Source organism: Galeopterus variegatus, unplaced genomic scaffold (genome assembly GCF_000696425.1).
Source record: "Galeopterus variegatus unplaced genomic scaffold, G_variegatus-3.0.2 Scaffold1164, whole genome shotgun sequence".
Lineage (NCBI taxonomy): Eukaryota > Metazoa > Chordata > Mammalia > Dermoptera > Cynocephalidae > Galeopterus > Galeopterus variegatus.
This window is the reverse complement of record NW_007727275.1, coordinates 332,049-351,936: the sequence shown is the minus strand read 5'-3', so window position 1 is coordinate 351,936 and position 19,888 is coordinate 332,049. Positions and strand designations below refer to the sequence as shown.

At 37.6% G+C, this 19,888-nt stretch overlaps 2 pseudogenes; both read left to right on the top strand.

Moving 5' to 3' along the window:
• Nucleotides 1-14,244: 14,244 nt before the first annotated feature.
• Nucleotides 14,245-16,100, top strand: LOC103592514 (annotated as a pseudogene).
• Nucleotides 16,101-17,482: 1,382 nt separating this feature from the next.
• The window catches only part of LOC103592513, a 9,818-nt pseudogene continuing 7,412 nt past the window's right edge, over nt 17,483-19,888 (top strand).

Below are 19,888 nucleotides of genomic sequence, written 5' to 3'. Positions count from 1 at the left end.
TTGTGTCAGGTGCGAAAAATTCCCGCCTAGCTAGAAATAAAAGCTGTGAGAGGTTTTAACTTGGGGCTGCGCTTCTCGATTGGCCTGTGTAGCCCTGGCTGCTAGAAATAAACTTTTTTCCCTTTCCTATCATCCGGTTCTCGTGGGCAAATTTCTTTTACCTGTCGGACATTGGCCATAACAAGCATATCCTCAAAGGTAACTTGGAGAGGCTGAACCTTAGTCAGGAAATACATTTCGGATATTATTTAGAAAGGAATTAGTGAGAACACAGAATAGTAGTGACTGGGGCTCGGATGTGTTAAATAAAAACAATAGTAGGCCATGTTTTGTATGTTCCTGCATTAGGCCCCAAAAGACCAGACTGAAATTCAAAATGGAGTCACCCCTGCTAAGTTCCATGTTACCAAACCTAAATTAAATTGTGGTCTTGAGGCAGGAATAATATAGGGACATGCCCCAGAGAAGCTACTCATAAATATTCAGGCTGGATCAGCACTACCACCTCTCTGCCTGGCAGTTAATGGACTCACAATGCACTGGCAACTGCTAAACCACACAACCAGTCAGCATGCTACACTGTTGCAGCTGCACACAAGGAGGAGCAAAAATGCAGATGACCACCATTCTGACCTTTCACCTGTAAAGGACCAGGACAAGGTTAAGGGAAGTAACTTCTGCGCATGACCAGAAGCTGATACTACCTCATTAGGACTTAATTACCTTAGATCCTCCTCCACAGAGGAATATTCCTCCCCTTAGTTAGGACAGAGAAAGACCCCAGTCCCAGGACAATATATAAATCCTCCCCTTGGGAACACATGGGGGGCGGGGAGCAGGGGAGAAGCTGTTCTCATTTGCTTTATGAGGCTGCCTATGCACACACGTTGGCAGTATTCTCTCTGCACAATAAAGTGCTATTATTTGTATGTTCCTTGGTTTCTTTCCTTTTGTTCTCGTTGAGTGAACTCGGTGGGGCTGTGGACTTCTTTGGTCCTAAGTAAGGTTTTCCTTACTTGGTTGGATCAAGAATGTAGTTAAGCTGTCTGGTATCAGTCTGACCTGAGAAATCAGGAGAGAACAGATGATTTCCCAAACAAGCCAGTTTAAATCTTCAATAGGCATGACAATTAATTCTCTCTGCTTTAATCCTCACAAAAAAAGATAGCCTGAAGTCATCATCTGATGTTAAATAATCAGTTATTTCTCTATTTTTCTGTCTCCCTGTCCCCACCTTAAACAAGGGCAGTAACACAGACTAAAATGACGAATCTGCTTTTGGTTCTTTGTTTCTGCTTTCTTCTGTCCAACCTCCTCTGCTGGGCTCATCAGAATACTTATTCTATTTTATGGAATAAAGTTTTGCCCGATTCTGGAATCACAATAAAGCCAATAGAGATCTTTAAATTTGTTGTAATTTTGCCCTTTGACAAATTGTTTTGCCATAGATAATAGGTTTTCATGACAGCAATGGACTTACATGCATCTGTTAAGTAAGAATAATTGAAGGCCATTGTTTTGGTCTAAGTTCCTGCACTAGGTCTCAACAGACCAGACTAAAGACCAAAATGGAGTCACCCCTGCTAAAGTTCCACATCAATTAGGTCTGACCTTTAAAGTTAGAAGAAAGAAATAACAGCCAATTTCTGAAATTCTCCAGTTTAAATCTTCAATACCTATGACAATGAGGTTCCCTGTACTTTCATACTTACACAAAAGAGACAGCCTGAAGCAACCTGATGTTTACTAATCAGTTATTGTCCTATTGTTCTGTCTCCCTGTCCCCACCTTACAAGGAAAGTAACTTTGAAATGACCAATCCATATTTTTATTCTCTATTTCTGCTTTCTTCAGCCTTTTCTGTCTATAAAGCCTTTGTTATTTGTCATAGGAACACTCTCTGACCCTGTCAGAAATGTTTCCCAGATCAATCTTCACATTTGGTTCCCAAGAAACTTTACAAAATTATTTCTGCCTCGACAGCCTAGATTTCTGTTGACATATTTAAATATGAACCTCCTTATGCTCACATAATGAAAAACTGTAATGTAGTTAATAATCCCCCATGTTTTGCTTCCGTAATTATGAGTCCAGGGAAGCATAGGGTTTAGTTGAAAAAAAAAAATTGGGGGAAATAGAGGCAAATAAGGAGCAGAGTGCAATAGTTAAGGATTGCTTTTATCACAGATCCTGTGAGTTAACTTTCCATTTTTAGATGCAGTTATGAGTCCAGGGAAGCATAGGGTTTAGTTGAAAAAAAAAAATTGGGGGAAATAGAGGCAAGTAAGGAGCAGAGTGCAATAGTTAAGGATTGCTTTTATCACAGATCCTGTGAGTTAACTTTCCATTTTTAGATGCAATGTGTTAATGCTAATTAGTATTTTGTTTGTGCAAAAGAGTAATGTGGAAAAAAAGAAAGTCTTTGTTTAAATTAAAGATGTTTCTTGTGAGTAAAAGGGAAGAATGTTAAAAACCAAGTAAAATTTTTCTAAATTTATTATTTTATAATTTTAGAAACATTTAAAATTATTTCTAATCTACCTGCCCAGGGATCCCTTTGATAATAATATATTTAATTCCATTTTAAAAAAGAAAACCTTTTTCTTTTCAGCTTCTCTAAATTTAGGTGACAGCAGCTATTCTGGCTTTCATTTAGCCAACAAATACTCCTTCACATCTTTTCAAGACTTGGGAAGTGGGGAAAATCTTTTTAAGTCATCATAGGAATAAATGGCTCCCCCTTAGGAAAAAGGGGGAAACAGACAGCTGGCTCTGATTAGTTTTATGCCACATCATACTATGATTCTGTTGTTCATTTTAAGGCAAACTAGTTAAAATTTTAGAGGCATAAACTTACACAGAACTAGATCACTGTCTCCAGTAACACCCAGAGAGTAGAAAAGATGAATGCTGTTGTCTGTCTCCATGAAATGTTAATGACCCCCTGCAGGTTTTAAGAGTCCTGGGAGCCTAGAGGAAAAGAAACATGGACTGTTGAGTTCTCTTAGGGAGGACAGTTACATTAGGAAGCCAAAACAGAAACATTAATAACAACAGCTACTATTGATTCAATGACTTCAAAAAATGTTCCTTCTTTAGTATTCATGGCTTCCTTAAGAGTTGGCAATATTTTCATTTTAGAAATGAAATCGCTGAGATTCATGCGATTAGACAGTGATGAATGCAGCATTCAAACCCAGATCACTAAAATGTGCTCTCTCTAAAGTCTATGTTGCAATGTAATATTTGGTTGGTGACTGGAGACCAATTAATCATTCTACGGCTGTGGCTGTCCGGCAGAATTTTTCACTCCCTGCAATTTATCTAGTTCAGTCATGAATCAAAAAGGAGACATTGCACTGCATTTTTTCCCCCTCTGTCCTTTGGAATATCATTTGCAGGTTTCATTCACAGTGACTATCCCAGGTCAATTTTGGGACCTCTTCCAAGTGTTTCACTAACTTCCTATACAATCCCCCAAGATAACATCTTTGTTTTTAAACCCTGTATCACAATTGTTCTTTGTTTTGTTTTAAAACCCTGTATCACAATTGTTCTTTGTCACTTTCCCCTACCAGACTGTGAGCAAGCCTCATGCAATGTTGGAAAATATGTTTTGATATTTTAATATATTTTGATATATGTTTTGGAATTTTGCTTCTTGCCAAGGCTTGATTTGAAATTCTTTTTAAACCACATTTTTTAGTATAAACATCATATAAAAGAGGGTTATGGTGGTGCCGGTAAAGTAATTAGAAGAGTACCTAGAACATAGTAACTACCTAATCGATATTAGTTATCATTATGGAACTTGCTGATGATTGGCTTATTCTATTAAGCTTCCTCAGTAATGTGAAGAACAAGACATGGGAACCAGAAGTTCTTTATCATCACAGGTTTTGGACAGACCTGCCGCCTTTCCTAGCTGTGTGGCCTTGAACTTAGTTGTGATAAGCCCCAGCATTGTCATCTTTGTTTTTTGTTTGCTTTTTTTTTTTTAAACTTGTTAGAACTCTCAACTTTGAAAGGGGAATGGTATTAATATCTCAAAGAATTGTTTTTAACTGTAATAATTTAGAGATACATAACCAGTGCCTGACACATAATAGTCTGGTGTTAAGATTACCCGTAGAGCTTATGGTCTTGTTAGCCACCATATTGTCATTTGTAGCTAATTGCTAAAGTAATGGGACAAGTTTGACCCAAACAAAAAATTGCCAGAGCTCATCTCTAACTTTGATCCTGAACTCTGTCTAATCCTCAATATAACAGAAGTAATGAAGTCTCTTCCTTGGAATGTCCTACCATCACTCAACTCTGAATGTGTTAAGCAGAATTTGACATTTTCACCCTTGCTACTTTAGTGCTGTCATCACCATTGGGAGCATCACTGCTACCCCAGATCAGCTAGGGAACAGCTCTCTTTACACAGTGACTGAACAGGCTGCCTGCAGACTAGATTATGGCTTCTGTGGTCACTGTTGGCAGGGCCACAGTTTCTTGCTCTATTCCTCTGCTTCCTGAAATATGTGATAACATATTTTTCCTAAATAAATCCATCTGACTTGACAAAGCTTGTGTAGAATCAAGTCTCAGTGTTGATAAGAATTGCAGCTAATTGTGAGTTTTTAGGACTTTTTTGGGTACACTTTGTAAATGATTATTCATATTTCATGTATTCACTCATTAAATTCACTCATTATATAACTCCATGAAGGAAAATGAAAGTATTTGCTTTCTTCTGGGATTCTGGCAAAACTGATTTTTATTATTTGAATAAAACTTACAGTATTTATGTAAAAATGATGTACTTTTTCTTTCCATTTTTAGATTTGATTTTTGCTTTTTAAAATTTTAAAATTTTTAATTTTTTTCCCATTTTTAAATTTGTGAAAAACAAAAATGCTGTTAACATTTTTGTTAACATTCCCAGATTCTATGTTGTTTTGTAATAAATAGGAAAATAAGGCTTTACAAATCTTAATCATTTCAGCTAACAATGCCCTGAAATTATCGAGCACTAGATAGAAAGTCAGTTTGGGGAAAAAGTGGGGGAGCAAATAATAGGAAAAAATACATATGTTCCTAAAGAAAATGATAATTCACAGTTTTATTTTTTCTGATGTTCCACTAGTTTAATATTGGTGCTCTAAGGACATGATCATGTTATCTAATTGTCAGTGGAATAATGTGGTTTTCTAGTGCCAAATTCTACATTCCACAAGACTAACCGTTGATGAAATTAGAAGAGTTTGTTGAATATTAGAGATTCTGGTCTTTTGGCATGGAAATCAAAGTGTTCAATCAAAACTTTTTATGCCTAGTATTATCTAATTTCTAGATTGGAAATAAGCAAGGAAAATATTTTCTCAAATATGTATTTACATAAAAATCTGTCTAAATTTGCGAGTGAAATGATATTTGTACATAATTTTACTGAGGGTAAACATAATTGCAAAGTAGTTTTGTGCTTCTGATTACACAAAAGATATGTCAAATAAAAATATGTAAATCTAAATAAGTCAGATGACTATTTCTCCCGCTTCCATTTCACAATTTTGAAATAACCTGAAATTAATCTGTATTGTTTTTTTCTACATCCTGCCTTTCTCTTTCTCTCAATTCCTTCTTCTTTCTTATATAAAGTTCAAACTATAAACTAAAACTTGATTGTGTTTATTATATATATTTAATAAGTATAATTGGCTGATTAAAAAAATCAGTTTTATTGAGGTATAATTTACATACAATAAAATGCGTCTCTTTTAAGCGCACATTTTGATGGGTTTTGACAAATATATACACTCAGGAAACCAGCACCACAATTAAGATACAGGACATTTCCATCAACCTCAAAAAGTTCCTTAGTGCCTTTCCCCAGATCATTTACCCCACCACCAGCTCCAGACAACCCTGGATCTGTTTTCTGTCACTATAGATTAGAATTTTCTTTTCTAGAATTCCATATAAATGGAACTTTACATACAATAAAATGCGTCTCTTTTAAGCGCACATTTTGATGGGTTTTGACAAATATATGCACTCAGGAAACCAGCACCACAATTAAGATACAGGGCATTTCCATCAACCTCAAAAAGTTCCTTAGTGCCTTTCCCCAGACCATTTACCCCACCACCAGCTCCAGACAAACCTGGATCTGTTTTCTGTCACTATAGATTAGAATTTTCTTTTCTAGAATTCCATATAAATGGAAGAATCAAAACTTTTTATGCCTAGTATTATCTAATTTCTAGATTGGAAATAAGCAAGGAAAATATTTTCTCAAATATGTATTTACATAAAAATCTGTCTAAATTTGCGAGTGAAATGATATTTGTACATAATTTTACTGAGGGTAAACATAATTGCAAAGTAGTTTTGTGCTTCTGATTACACAAAAGATATGTCAAATAAAAATATGTAAATCTAAATAAGTCAGATGACTATTTCTCCCGCTTCCATTTCACAATTTTGAAATAACCTGAAATTAATCTGTATTGTTTTTTTCTACATCCTGCCTTTCTCTTTCTCTCAATTCCTTCTTCTTTCTTATATAAAGTTCAAACTATAAACTAAAACTTGATTGTGTTTATTATATATATTTAATAAGTATAATTGGCTGATTAAAAAAATCAGTTTTATTGAGGTATAATTTACATACAATAAAATGCGTCTCTTTTAAGCGCACATTTTGATGGGTTTTGACAAATATATGCACTCAGGAAACCAGCACCACAATTAAGATACAGGGCATTTCCATCAACCTCAAAAAGTTCCTTAGTGCCTTTCCCCAGACCATTTACCCCACCACCAGCTCCAGACAAACCTGGATCTGTTTTCTGTCACTATAGATTAGAATTTTCTTTTCTAGAATTCCATATAAATGGAAGCATACTTTATGTAATCTTTTGTTTTTGTCTTTCTTCATTCAGCATAATGTTTTTGCGATTCATCCACGCTACTGTGTTTATCAATAGTTTATTACATTTTTTGCTGCTGAATAGTATTCCTTTGTATGACTGTATTTCCATTTGATTATTCATTTACCTGTTTATGAATAGTTGATTTATTTCCAGTGTGGGGCTATTCCGAAACATTTATTTGCAAATCTTCATGTGGGGATATTGTATTATTCCATTTTCTGTCATTTATAACAGAATACCTGAAATTGGGTAATTTGTAAAGAAACAAAATTTATTTCTTGCAGTTTTGGAAGTTGGGATGTCCAAGGTCCAGGTGGCACATCTAGTGAGGGTCTTCTTGGTGGGGACTCACTGTAGAGTCCTGAGGCAATGCAGGGTATTACATTGTGAATGGGGGAGAGCACATTAATGTGCTTACTTGCTCTCCTTATAAAGCTAGCATGCCACTCCCATGATAACCCACTCATTCATTAATCCATTAGTCCAGGAATCCATGAGTAGATTAATCCATTTATTTTATTTTATTTTTTTAAAGATGACCGGTAAGGGGATCTCAACCCTTGGCTTGGTGTTGTCAACACCATGCTCAACTAGTGAGCAAACCGGCCATCCCTATATAGGATCCGAACCCGTGGCCTTGGTGTTATCAGCACCGCACTCTCCCGAGTGAGCCACAGGCCGGCCCGATTAATCCATTTATTGAGGGCATAGCCCTCATGGTCCAATCACCTTCCAAAGCCCCACCTTTTAATACTGCCACATTAGGGATCAAGCTTCCACATTAGGTTTGGAAGGGACAAACATTCAGACCATAGCATGTATGTTTTCATTACTCTTGGGTATTAGGAGTAGAGTTACTAGATTGTATTGTAAGTGTATTCTCAACTTTGTAAGCAACTGTATTTTTTTTCAAGCCTGTGGCATGGTTTACATTTTTACTTTCTTGGTTTTTTTTTTTAATTTGGCAGCTGGCCAGTAGGGGATCTGAACCTGTGACCTTGGTATTGTAAGATTGTGCTCTAATCAACTGAGCTAACTGGCCAGTCCTGCATTTTTACTTTCTTGATGTAGTCCTTCTGAGAGTAAAATTATTACATTTTTATAAAGTACAATTTTATCAATTTTTCTTTTATAATTTATACTTACTGTGTTCTATTTAAAACATCTTTTTTGCCTATTCTGAGATTGTAAGGATTTTTTCCTTTGTTTTCTGTTAGAATAACACTAATAGAAATGTCTGCAATGATGAAAAACTTTGATATCTGTGCCGTTCAAATCAGTAGCCACCAGCCATACATGAATACTGAGCACTTGAACTATACCTAGTGCCGCTGTGGAATAGAATTTTTAATTAATTAATTTTTAATTAATTAATAAATTTTTATTTATTTACTTTTTTGGCACTGGCCAGTACTGGGGTCTGAATCTGTGACCCTGGTGTTATAACCAGTCTAACCAACTGAGCTAACCAGCTAGCTGCCTTTTATTTTTAATTTATTTAAATTTAAATAGCCACATGTGTTTAGTGGTTACTATAATGGACAACATAGGTGTATTAGTCTGTTTCTGTTACTTATAACAAAATACATGCAACTGGGTGATTTATAAAAATGAAATTTGTTGCTTACAGTTTCTGAAGCTGGAAAGTCCAAAGTCCATCTGGTGGTGGTGACAGTGACCCAGGGGTCTCACATTACAAGATGGTGGGAGCAGAGGGCTTCTTTTAAAACCCTCAGAACCATGCTCCTGACCACCATTGTTAATCCATTCACTACTGCATGGTCTTTTGTTCTGCAATTTCTAATTTTCTTTTTTTTTTGTCCTTTTTCCTTGTGACCAGTAAGGGGATCGCAACCCTTGGCTTGGTGTCGTCCGCACCGCACTCAGCCAGTGAACACACCAGCCATCTATATATAGGATCTGAACCCCCGGTGGGAGCGCCGCTGCACTCCCAGCGCCGCACTCTCCCGAGTGCACCATGGGGTCGGCCCGCAATTTCTAATTTTCTGATATTTCCATATAGGGAATTTTTTTCCAACGTTTTCCTTCATTTGGGTGAAAACAGTCACAATGGCTATTTTAATATTCTTGAGAGATAGTTTCATAACTTCTGTCATATCTGATTTATTGTTCTTTTGTCTAACTTTACTGCTTCTCGGGGGCCCAAAGGGGCTCAGAATAAGGTGGGGGCTTTCTCCCTGACTCTTGCAGAACTCTTAGTGCTTTAGCATATTGACGACTGGCTTTGTTGGATATACTGTGTGTCTTTAGTCTTGGCATAGACATTGATGTGCTCACGATGGCCTAATCAGGAATGACAATGACAGGAACTGATCAAACAGCTTCATGGGCATCAGACATTGTGCCTGAGGGGAATATGAGCAAAAGTGAAACAATATAGAGATGCTAGGTATTGTCTGTAACTGACAGGCTGAAGTGTGACTCCTTTAAACATTACCAGAAATATTTGCAGCAGTTGGAAAGGATGTTCTGAAAATGTAGGTGGAGGCAAAGACACAAACTTCGGTTTCTTTGTATTGTGACTTTGTATTCACAGATAAAGATTTGGTAACACATATAATTTTAAAGTAAGAATGTGGTAAACACTCTTGATTCCCTCCCTAAAAGACATTTCCTCTTTTCCTTTTCTAATATAACTTTTAGATTGTTCAGGCAGCAAACGCATTCAAGCCAAAAGAAGTATTTTTGGATTAAGTGAATCATGGCAATCCTAATCCATTTTGCCAGCTCTGAACACTTGGACATAAGGGGAAATCTGCCAGGAGGTTGTGGTCAAGACTTTCTGCTCTGACAAGAGAGCAGCACTGGGCAACTTTTGTTGCTCCTTCCCAGCCTTCCAGCTATGATTCTGTCATCTGGGGACACAATGCCTGGAGCTGCCATTTAACACCCACGAGGGGAAAGTGTTTTTGACATACTGAGGATGGTAGAGAAGAATGACAATACCTAAACATGTTAAACCATCTCTGGGACTTCCTGCTTCTAGGATTCTTGTTAGCTCAATGGCAGATGATGTCATTTTAAAGTGTTAAGCCAATAATAAATAAGTAAATAAATACATAATAAAAGGTTTAAGCCACTGTCAGTTTATCTTACTTATATCCAAATGTGGCCTAAATGATACTGATACAATTTGTAGCAAGGAATCAAAAAACCTATCACCAGACTTCTTCCTCATAAAACATCAACTGTTATAACCTGTTTCTAAAGTCAGTGAATAAGTTAAACATACAAATAATTGCACTATATACTGGCAGCTGAGAATGATGCATCTCAAAGGTGTTTTTTTTTTTTTTTCTGCTAGGTATTATTACTCTAGTTTACTATTTCCCAAAGTGTGTTACATGAAATGCTAATTTTTAAAAGGCTTATCGTGTCAAATATATTAGAGAAATGGAAGAACAATTAAAGTTTAACATGTTTTTGAATTTCAGATCTTCTTGGCATCATGAATATGCTGATATACATTGAGAAACTCCAAAATGAAGATAGATGTATATTTCTGAAACTTGGGTAGTGAATCCTTTTGCTTAAATATCCTGTTGGAGTAGTGTTCTTCAGAAACAGTAGTGTCCTTGAGAAACATTGAAAATATGTTATTAAATCTTTAGCAGACACAGTTGATCTTAAATAAAAACAAATAACAAAGCAACAATGGAAAAGCAATGAAAAAAATATTGTTTAAATGACTGATCAATTGTATCAGTAAGAAAGATAGAGAAGCCCATGCAGCATAAGGCTATTGCAATCCTAAATTAAAGTAACAAATAAGTATCCACGAATACAAGAGATTCTACAAGGATGATGAAAACTTTATATATATCAAGAAGAGAAATCTGGTACCCAAATCAGTAAGACTCCTTGATGATCATGTTTAAAAAATAGGCAGTCAGGGGTATGAAATAGGAGAGACTCAACTGACCCTTTGTGTCTGACTTTTTGAAAGATGTGAAGGAAAGTTCTCAAATTTTCTTCTGCAGTGAACCCTGGTTTTCTCGTATAAGCAGGTGAGATCCCTAGCCCCACACCAAATAGCCAGCCTTGACATCTGAGTCTTCAAATGCCCTTCCTCCCTCAAATTTGCATTCTATGCTAGCCCTGACTCTGCTTTGGCTTCCCCAAATCACAGCCTGGCTGCATTTGGTAGTCTCTGTGCCCACTTCCAGCAAAGCTCATCTACTCAGTGAAGAGGGGTTTTAAGCTGAAAAAAAAGCAAATATAGTACCGAATTACATAGTAGGTTATAAACTTACAAAATTCATTATACCACATGATAGTGCATATTAAAACAAAATTTGAAGAGAGGGTTCAAAGGACTTCAAATTCAGAATGAATTATAAAGGGATACTAGAATATTCAGATGCAATCATCTTCCACAGTGTCCTTCAGGACCACTTCTGAAAGAAGGGTAGAAGAGCCAGCTGTTTTCTTACAATATAAAAGAAAAAAAAATAGGGGAGAGAGAGAGCACAAGACAGAATATAATCGTTATGAAAGAAAAAGAGGGTGAACCTAACATTTATATGGGAGTACTTTCGAAAGTCAAATGAAGTCCCATATTGTTTGTAGACTTCAGTAAAGAGCACAGGAGTTGGATGAACTTTGAAATGAGGACAATGTTGTCTCTAATATTGCTGCAAGTGACACAACACTGTATTTTAATCAGTGTGTGGAGAGAGTGGTGAAATCCACTTGGATGTGGCTGTGACTGGAAAGAATGACTGTAACCCATCATAGAAGGCCACAGCTCCCTCAATGTTTACAGCCACCAAACACATCAAGTATCGAAAACTCAACCTTATGAACTTCAGAACACAATTGTTTTATTTTATTTTATTTTTATTTATTTTTTGTCCTTTTTTTTGAGACCGGCTGCACCGCGCTCAGCCAGCAAGCGCTGTGAGCGCACCAGTCATCCCTATATAGGATCTGAACCCGCGGTGGGAGCACTGCTGTGCTCCCAGCGCTGCACTCTCCTGAGTGTGCCATGGGCTCGGCCCCAATTGTTTTATTTTAAACTCAAAATTAAATGTGGATGTCTATAGTATTTGTAAAAGAAAGGAAGAAAAGGGGAAAAAGAAAAGAAAAGAAAAGGAGTAAGTTATAGAACAATTTTATAACTTTTATAATTCTTAATAATTTTTATGATTTTTTATAATTTGTTGAAAACAGCCTGTCAAAAAGATTGTATGTTTGGGAGGAAAATGTCATTGGTATCTTTAGAGAAATCTCATAAAGAAAGTTTACAACCCTATAACTAAGTAGGACAAGTATTTTTATCTCATTTTAGAGAAGAATGCTGAGGATGCTGTCAAGGACCTAGTCAGTAGAAGAGAATATGCTGGAACTTTTATCTTTTAATTCCCAGTGCAATATATTTTCTTGTCAATTCTGCTGCCTCACTCTGTGCCCATGTGAAAATATCCTCTAGAAATATTGTTTTATTTTATTTTATTTTTATTTATTTTTGTCCTTTTTTTTGAGACCGGCTGCACCGCGCTCAGCCAGCAAGCGCTGTGAGCGCACCAGTCATCCCTATATAGGATCTGAACCCGCGGTGGGAGCACTGCTGTGCTCCCAGCGCTGCACTCTCCTGAGTGTGCCATGGGCTCGGCCCCAATTGTTTTATTTTAAACTCAAAATTAAATGTGGATGTCTATAGTATTTGTAAAAGAAAGGAAGAAAAGGGGAAAAAGAAAAGAAAAGAAAAGGAGTAAGTTATAGAACAATTTTATAACTTTTATAATTCTTAATAATTTTTATGATTTTTTATAATTTGTTGAAAACAGCCTGTCAAAAAGATTGTATGTTTGGGAGGAAAATGTCATTGGTATCTTTAGAGAAATCTCATAAAGAAAGTTTACAACCCTATAACTAAGTAGGACAAGTATTTTTATCTCATTTTAGAGAAGAATGCTGAGGATGCTGTCAAGGACCTAGTCAGTAGAAGAGAATATGCTGGAACTTTTATCTTTTAATTCCCAGTGCAATATATTTTCTTGTCAATTCTGCTGCCTCACTCTGTGCCCATGTGAAAATATCCTCTAGAAATATTGCTTAAATCTATGTGGGCATTGGAGTGTAAGATAATATTACTAAACATTTTAGTTTTAACAGCCTTTGAACAGGTGCAGCACCTACTGTAGACCCCTCATTTAAACAGTAAGAACTTAACAGTAAGATTAATCGTTTGCACATTGACTTCTTGAAGTAATCATTTTTCTCAGTTTTGAACTTTATCACAGCATTCTTCTTTTGATATTAAGATTAGAAGATATTTGATTATTTTTATCGATATATTTTAGACAATATAGCACATTTGTGTGAACTTTGAACCTGTCCCCTCTGGGGATAACAAATATTTTTTTATTTGGATTTTCAAGATATGAGAATTATAGCACATCTTCTGTAGCTTTGTATTCTAATAAAGAGTCTGAATAATCGTGATATTGAAGGAAGATCATATTTGGAACTAATTTTACTTCAACTTCTGCTTTTACAGAATATGCATTTACAATTCCTCAAGATATGAGAATTATAGCACATCTTCTGTAGCTTTGTATTCTAATAAAGAGTCTGAATAATTGTGATATTGAAGGAAGATCATATTTGGAACTAATTTTACTTCAGCTTCTGCTTTTACAGAATATGCATTTACAATTCCTCTGAAATGCATATAATTCCTCAAATCTTTGAAACAAAATCAAAAAGTATTATGAATAGAGCCTGAAGGTTAGAATAAAAGGTAAAAGTTAATTTTAACTTTTTAAAAACCTTGCTTAGACATTTGTTCAAACATATAAATTGTAATATCTTTGAGACAACTAGAAAATTGGAATACGAAAAGGTACTTCATAGAAAGGAAATGACCAAAAAAAATATAAAAATATGCTCTAGTTCATTAGGCGTCAGAGAAATGCACATTAAAACCACAATGATACACTACTATACTCCCACAAAAAGGTTAAAATTCCATTTCTAGGTATATATTCAACAGAAGAGCGTGTATTAGAGTATGTTCATAAAAAGATCTGAACAAGAGTGTCTATACCAGCACTGTTCTTAAAATCAGAAAACAGAACTATCCTAATGCCCAGCAACAGTAAGGTGAATAAACTAGTTGTGTTATAGCCACACAATGGGCTACTATCAAGCATTTGGAATAACCAAGTAAACAGTATAGATAAATCTCACAACATATTGAGCAAAGGAAGCAGACATAAAGGATTCAATACTGTACATATCTATTTATATACAGTTCAAAACCAAGCAAAACTAATGTACGCTGTTAGAAAACAGAATGGCTACTATTGTGGAGGAAGTAACTAGGAAAGAGAATGGGAGATGTAGGGGAGCTGGTTAAGTTCTGTTTTAGTTAAACAGGGGAGTTCAATTTGTGAGCACTACCAAGCTGTCCACTGATGATTTGTGTTCTTTCCTGTATCTAGATTATACTTCAATAAATGGTTAAAAAAATTTCTGCATGTGCATCTTTGTTCCTATACCCTAATGTACCAGTACCATGTCCAGCACACAGACCTCACTACCCATGCTAAATGAAAGGCACATGTAGCTTGATCAATTGTTGATTTAAAAAAGAAAGAGTTCAGCCTTGCTTTTTCAGACCTCAGCTATAACCTCTACGTGTAAAGATCCTGAAACATAGTGAGTTCTGTGGCTCACGAAAAGGAGGAATCTACTCCAAAGAAACTGGGCAAAACTGTAAATAAGAAATAAAAATATGTGGAAAGTTATCTCTCCCTCAGCTTTATGGATGTTAATAATAAACCTTATTGTGTCTTATGCTACAGAACATTTTGTATAGCTTCATAATGCCAGTTAAACATTGGCACCATGTGAGGACTAATCACTTAAAGAAAAGGGAATTAAATATTTGAAGTGTAGACATCACGAGCTTTTAAAAGCCAAAAATTTTAACAGCTCTTCAAACTAGAAATGAAAATGTCACTGAAGCATTCCACGGGTTTTAATTTCCAATAAAATAAATATTGATAGCTATAACCCACATAAAAAAAGCTCCTTGGGGTCCTCAGTAATCTGTTTTTAAAGAGAAAAAGTTTCTTGAGACCGAAATGTGAGAAAACCACTGTGGATTACCCCCAGCCTTGATTGGTTCGTGCTTATTGCTGTGCCATGATTATGGAATTCCAAGCCTTCACTTAGATCCTTGGCTGAGACTACGTTTGTGGTCCTTCTTACTCAAGTTTTCAGTGATCTGAGGAACTTTGCCCCCGAGGAGGAAAGTTAACTTGTTTCCTCCTTGACATTGTGGGGTTTTGTCTATTTTGTTTGTTATTATTTTTTCTTTACTCTTTAAAATTTTTTTCTCATTTTATTATCTTTTTACTTTGTTTTCTTTTTTCTCTTTTTCATTCTTCTCATTTTGTCTTTTTTCTTTATTTTATTTCTTCCTCTTTGCTCTCATTTTTTTCCTTTTAGAAAATTTTTGTCTGGCACTGTGTCTTGATTTCATTATAACGATCAGTTCATCAGACGGACCTTTGAAATTACTTTCTTTTGAGGTGATTCAGACCAAGTTTTTCACCAGCTTTTGTCAATGTTAAGCTGACCTTGGGACACCTGGACTCCAAGCCCAGGAATAAGGCCAACAGACTGTGGTGCTTTTTCAGCCATGTCCCCTGAGCCATCTCTGTTGGCAGCTACCAGTTTCTTAAGACCATGGCCAAGGGTGACTTTGCCAGGGAGAAGATGGCCCAACACATCCTGATAGGGAAAAAGGTAGTTGAGAAGATTATTGACAAGATCAACAGTATTGCAGCCTCCAGAAACTATCCTGTGAAGTAAGAAACATGAAGGTTTTGAATCAATCCAACATAATAAAATTATTTGAAGTGACAGAGACTGAGGAAACACTCTACCTTGTCAAGGAGTATGCTAGTGAAAGAAAAGTGTGAGTACCTGGTGGCTCATGGCAGTAGGAAAGGGCCCTGAACTAACCTCTACCAGATAGTGTCTGCTGTGGAGGACTGTCACCATGAGTTTATCATTCATAAAGACTTAAATGTGAAAACCTGCTCTTAGATGCTGACATGACTATCAAGATTGCAGACTTTGGCTATAGCAAGGAATTTGCCTTTTCACAACAAGCTGTCTACCTTCTGTGGCAGTTTTTAATTCTGCCCCAAGACTTTTCCAGGGCCAAAAGTAGGATGTATCCCTAGGAATATTCTATGTACACTGGCCAGCAGGTCTCTGCCTTTTGATGGACAGAATTTTAAGAATCTATGGAAACTGGAACAGAAAACACCATATTCCCTTTTACATGTCCATGGAGGGTGAAAACCTGCTCAAGAAATTTCTCATTCTCAGTCCCAGCCAGAGAATCACTTTAGAACAAACATGAAAAACCTATGGATGAATGTAGTCATGGAGATGATGAATTAAAGCCTTACCTGGAGCCACTCCCTCATGACATATACCCCAAGCAGATCGAGTCGATGGTGTTCATGGGTTACACACAAGAAGAGATCCAGGACTAACTAACGAGCCAGAAGTACTATGAGGTGATGGTCACTTATCTCCTCCTGGGCTACAAGAGATCTGAGCTGGAGGGCTACACCATCACCCTGAAGACTTGCTTTCAGCTGATCTGACCAATATCCACACTCCTTCCGTACTCTACAAGGTAGAGCAAAGCATCTTTGCCAACTCCAAACAGTGGACTTTCAGCCAGCCTGCCATTCTCACCTCTAATTCCTACCCTAGGAATACTCAGAGAAGTAATAGAAAATGAGGGGCTAAGAAGTATCAGAAGTCAGGGCAGAAGGCTAGCAGCACAGTTAAAATGCCTGTCAGCCCCCTACCCAGCCTGGAGGGGAAGAAGAGCATCCTTGTCCCCTCCAGGAACAGCAACCTCTCCACCAGCACAAATCAAAGCAGAGATGCCATGCTTTTGGGGAGGGCCAGCCTTGGCCAGGCTATGATTTGTAATGGCAAAAGCAGCCAACAGTGCCAGGGTCTGGGACCTCCATGGCTTCTGCTTCCCCCAGAGTGTCCCTGGCCCAAAAGCCTGCACTACAAATCCAAGTCAGCTTTGGTGCAGCCCAGTTGCCAGGCCTCTGGGCTGTGCCCCACAGAAAGTAATTGTGAGGAGCTGTAGCCCAGTACACCCCCCAAATGTGTCCCTGTGCCTCCACTTCCTCTCATAACATTAGCGGCAGTGATGGAACTCCAGACCAAACCAAGTTCCACATGGGTATGTCCAAAGGAAACTGTCCACCCACACTGGGCAGCTGGGACACATGTGAACAGCAGAACCTGCCCAGTGGTGTGACCCCAGCCTGTCTTTTTGACAACAGCCAGGGGTGGTAGGGGGTCAGTGGGAGATTCTTCAACAAGTTTAAATGCAGAAATCTGTGTTTCATGTTTGTCAGAAGGAACCTGAGTGAACCTGAAGTCAAAGATCTAGTGGAGACACTCAAACCTCATGCAATGGGAAACAGTGGTTAAAAAAAAAAAGAAATTTCCAGAGGTGAGTCATACTCCCTGCACTCTCCATGAAATATGAAGATCACGAGCTCCTCCTGGAGACCAAGGAGATGATGTGGATCGGCAAGTGCTGGAGGCTAACCGCTGCCAGTGTGAGTCGAACCAGAAGTGTCCTGAGGTCCTCTGGGCTCAGTGCTCTCAATGTGGCTTGATTTAAGTGGATATCTGGCACCTCCGTGGCCTTCTAATGCATTGCCTCCAGAATAACCAATGAGCTTAAGCTTTCTAAGGCTGCCAGGAGCTGCCTGCCAGACAAGAGGAGAGGCCAGAGCACTAGCCACCCACTGGCCACACTACCCACCTGGGTGAAACAGCAGAGACCAGACTGGCGTGTTTCCCAGGGGTTCTTCTCCCCTCCCCTGCCCTTCTCCGTCTCTTCTGTGTTTGTCCAGGATGGTAGATAGTTCTTTATGACAAATGATTCATCTAGTCATTGTGAGAGAAGAGGATCTCTAACTTCCTCAGCGGAAGGGGGAATAGAGATTAAAAGACATCTCGATGACATCACAGTGTCTGGCTTCTGCCACTTCACCTCTTACCCACGTGAGAGAAGAGGATCTCTAACTTCCTCAGCGGAAGGGGGAATAGAGATTAAAAGACATCTCAATGACATCACAGTGTCTGGCTTCTGCCACTTCACCTCTTACCCACGCAGCTGCCCTCCACTGAAGAACCTTTGGCTCAGTGAAGTAAGGGATAAAGACGGTGTCAGTCCTCTGATGATGAATTCTAAACTGACGTTTTAATTCACGGTGTAAAGCCACAATACACAAGGATCATGAGTAGCCACTTGTGCATCTAAGTGTTTCTGCATGTTCTGTTCATGACAAAATCATCTGATTTTTTTTTCCTTGTAAAAACACTTTTGGGACTTCCAGTTTCCAGTTAAGCATGTAAGAAACTTGGAAGTCATGACTCCATCCTAACAAGTAAAAAAAAAAAAAAAAAAAAAAAAAAAAAAAAAAAAAAAAAAAAAGAACTATGTCCTAATTCTCAGAAACCATGCAAGCAAGAAGAGAGTACGGCGAAATACTGAAATAAGTGCTGAGAGAAAGAAATCCACCAACCCAGAATTCTGTACTCTGAGAAATTATCCTTCAAAAGTGAAGGAGAGGGCTGGCCAGTCGGCTCAGCTGATTAGAGCGTGGTGTTACAGCACCAGGGTCAGGAGTTCAGACCCCCAGCCTGGCCAGCTGCCGAAGCAAACAAACAAAAAATGTGAAGGAGACATAAAGGCATTCTCAAACAAAAACTGAGAGAATTTATTGTCAGTACACCTGCCTTGCAATAAATGTTGAAAGAAGTTTTTTAGAGAGAAGGAAAATGATGTAGATCAGCAACTCAGATCTACAGAAAGAAAGAAAGAAAGAAAGAAAGAAAGAAAGAAAGAAAGAAAGAAAGAAAGAACATTAGCGAAGGAATAGGTGTAGGTAAAATAAAAACTTTTACTTTCATATTCTTAATTGGTCTAACAGATAACAGTTTGTTCAAAATAATAACAGCAATGATGTATTTAATTATGTATGCTTCTATATATGTTTTCATGTATTTTCGTCTGTAAATGAAATGAATGACAGCCATGATGCAAAGGAAAGGAGAGAGGGTTTAGGAAATGGAGTGGTGAGTAGCTACAGCGGGAGAAATTTTGTCTCTACTTCAAGTCATGTTTCCTTATGCTGTCGGGCCTTAAAAACTAATGACACCTTAAGTGACATTACAAGTGGCGCCATTATGGGCCCACAAAGGCGTATTAATGTGGCAGCCTAAGATGGCGGGGGTGTCTGCGGGAACCTTGCCTTAGCCCTTATTGGCCAAATATGTGCTTCTAAGCAGAGAGAAGAGAATTCTAAGAAATAACAAAATAGAAAGAGTAGAGATCAAAAACACTGTAACAGAAATTTAGAATGACTTTGATGGATTTATTAGTAGACTGGACATAGCTGAGGAAAGAATTTTTGTCAGGATATCTGAATAGAAACCTCCAAAATTGAAAAGCAAAGAGAAAAAAGACTGGGGGGGGGCAGGGGAAGAACAAAATATCCAAGAACTGTGGGATAATGACAAAAGGTGTAACATATGCACAATGGGAATACCAAAGGAGAAGAAAGAGAGGAAAGAATAGGAGGAATATTTGAAACAATACTGATGGAAAATTTCCCCAAATTAATGTCAGACACCAAGCCACAGATTCAGGAAGCTCAGAGAACACCAAACAGGAGAAATGCCAAACAAAAACTACACCTAGACATATCGTTTTAAAACTACAGAAAATCAAATATAAAGACAACATCTCAAAAGAAGCCAGAAAAAAAAACCCCCTTCCTTACCTGTAGTGGAGCAAAGATAAGAACTATGTCCTAGGGCCGGCCCGGTGGCGCACTGGATAGTGCGCCGCTTGGGAAGCGCGGCGGCGC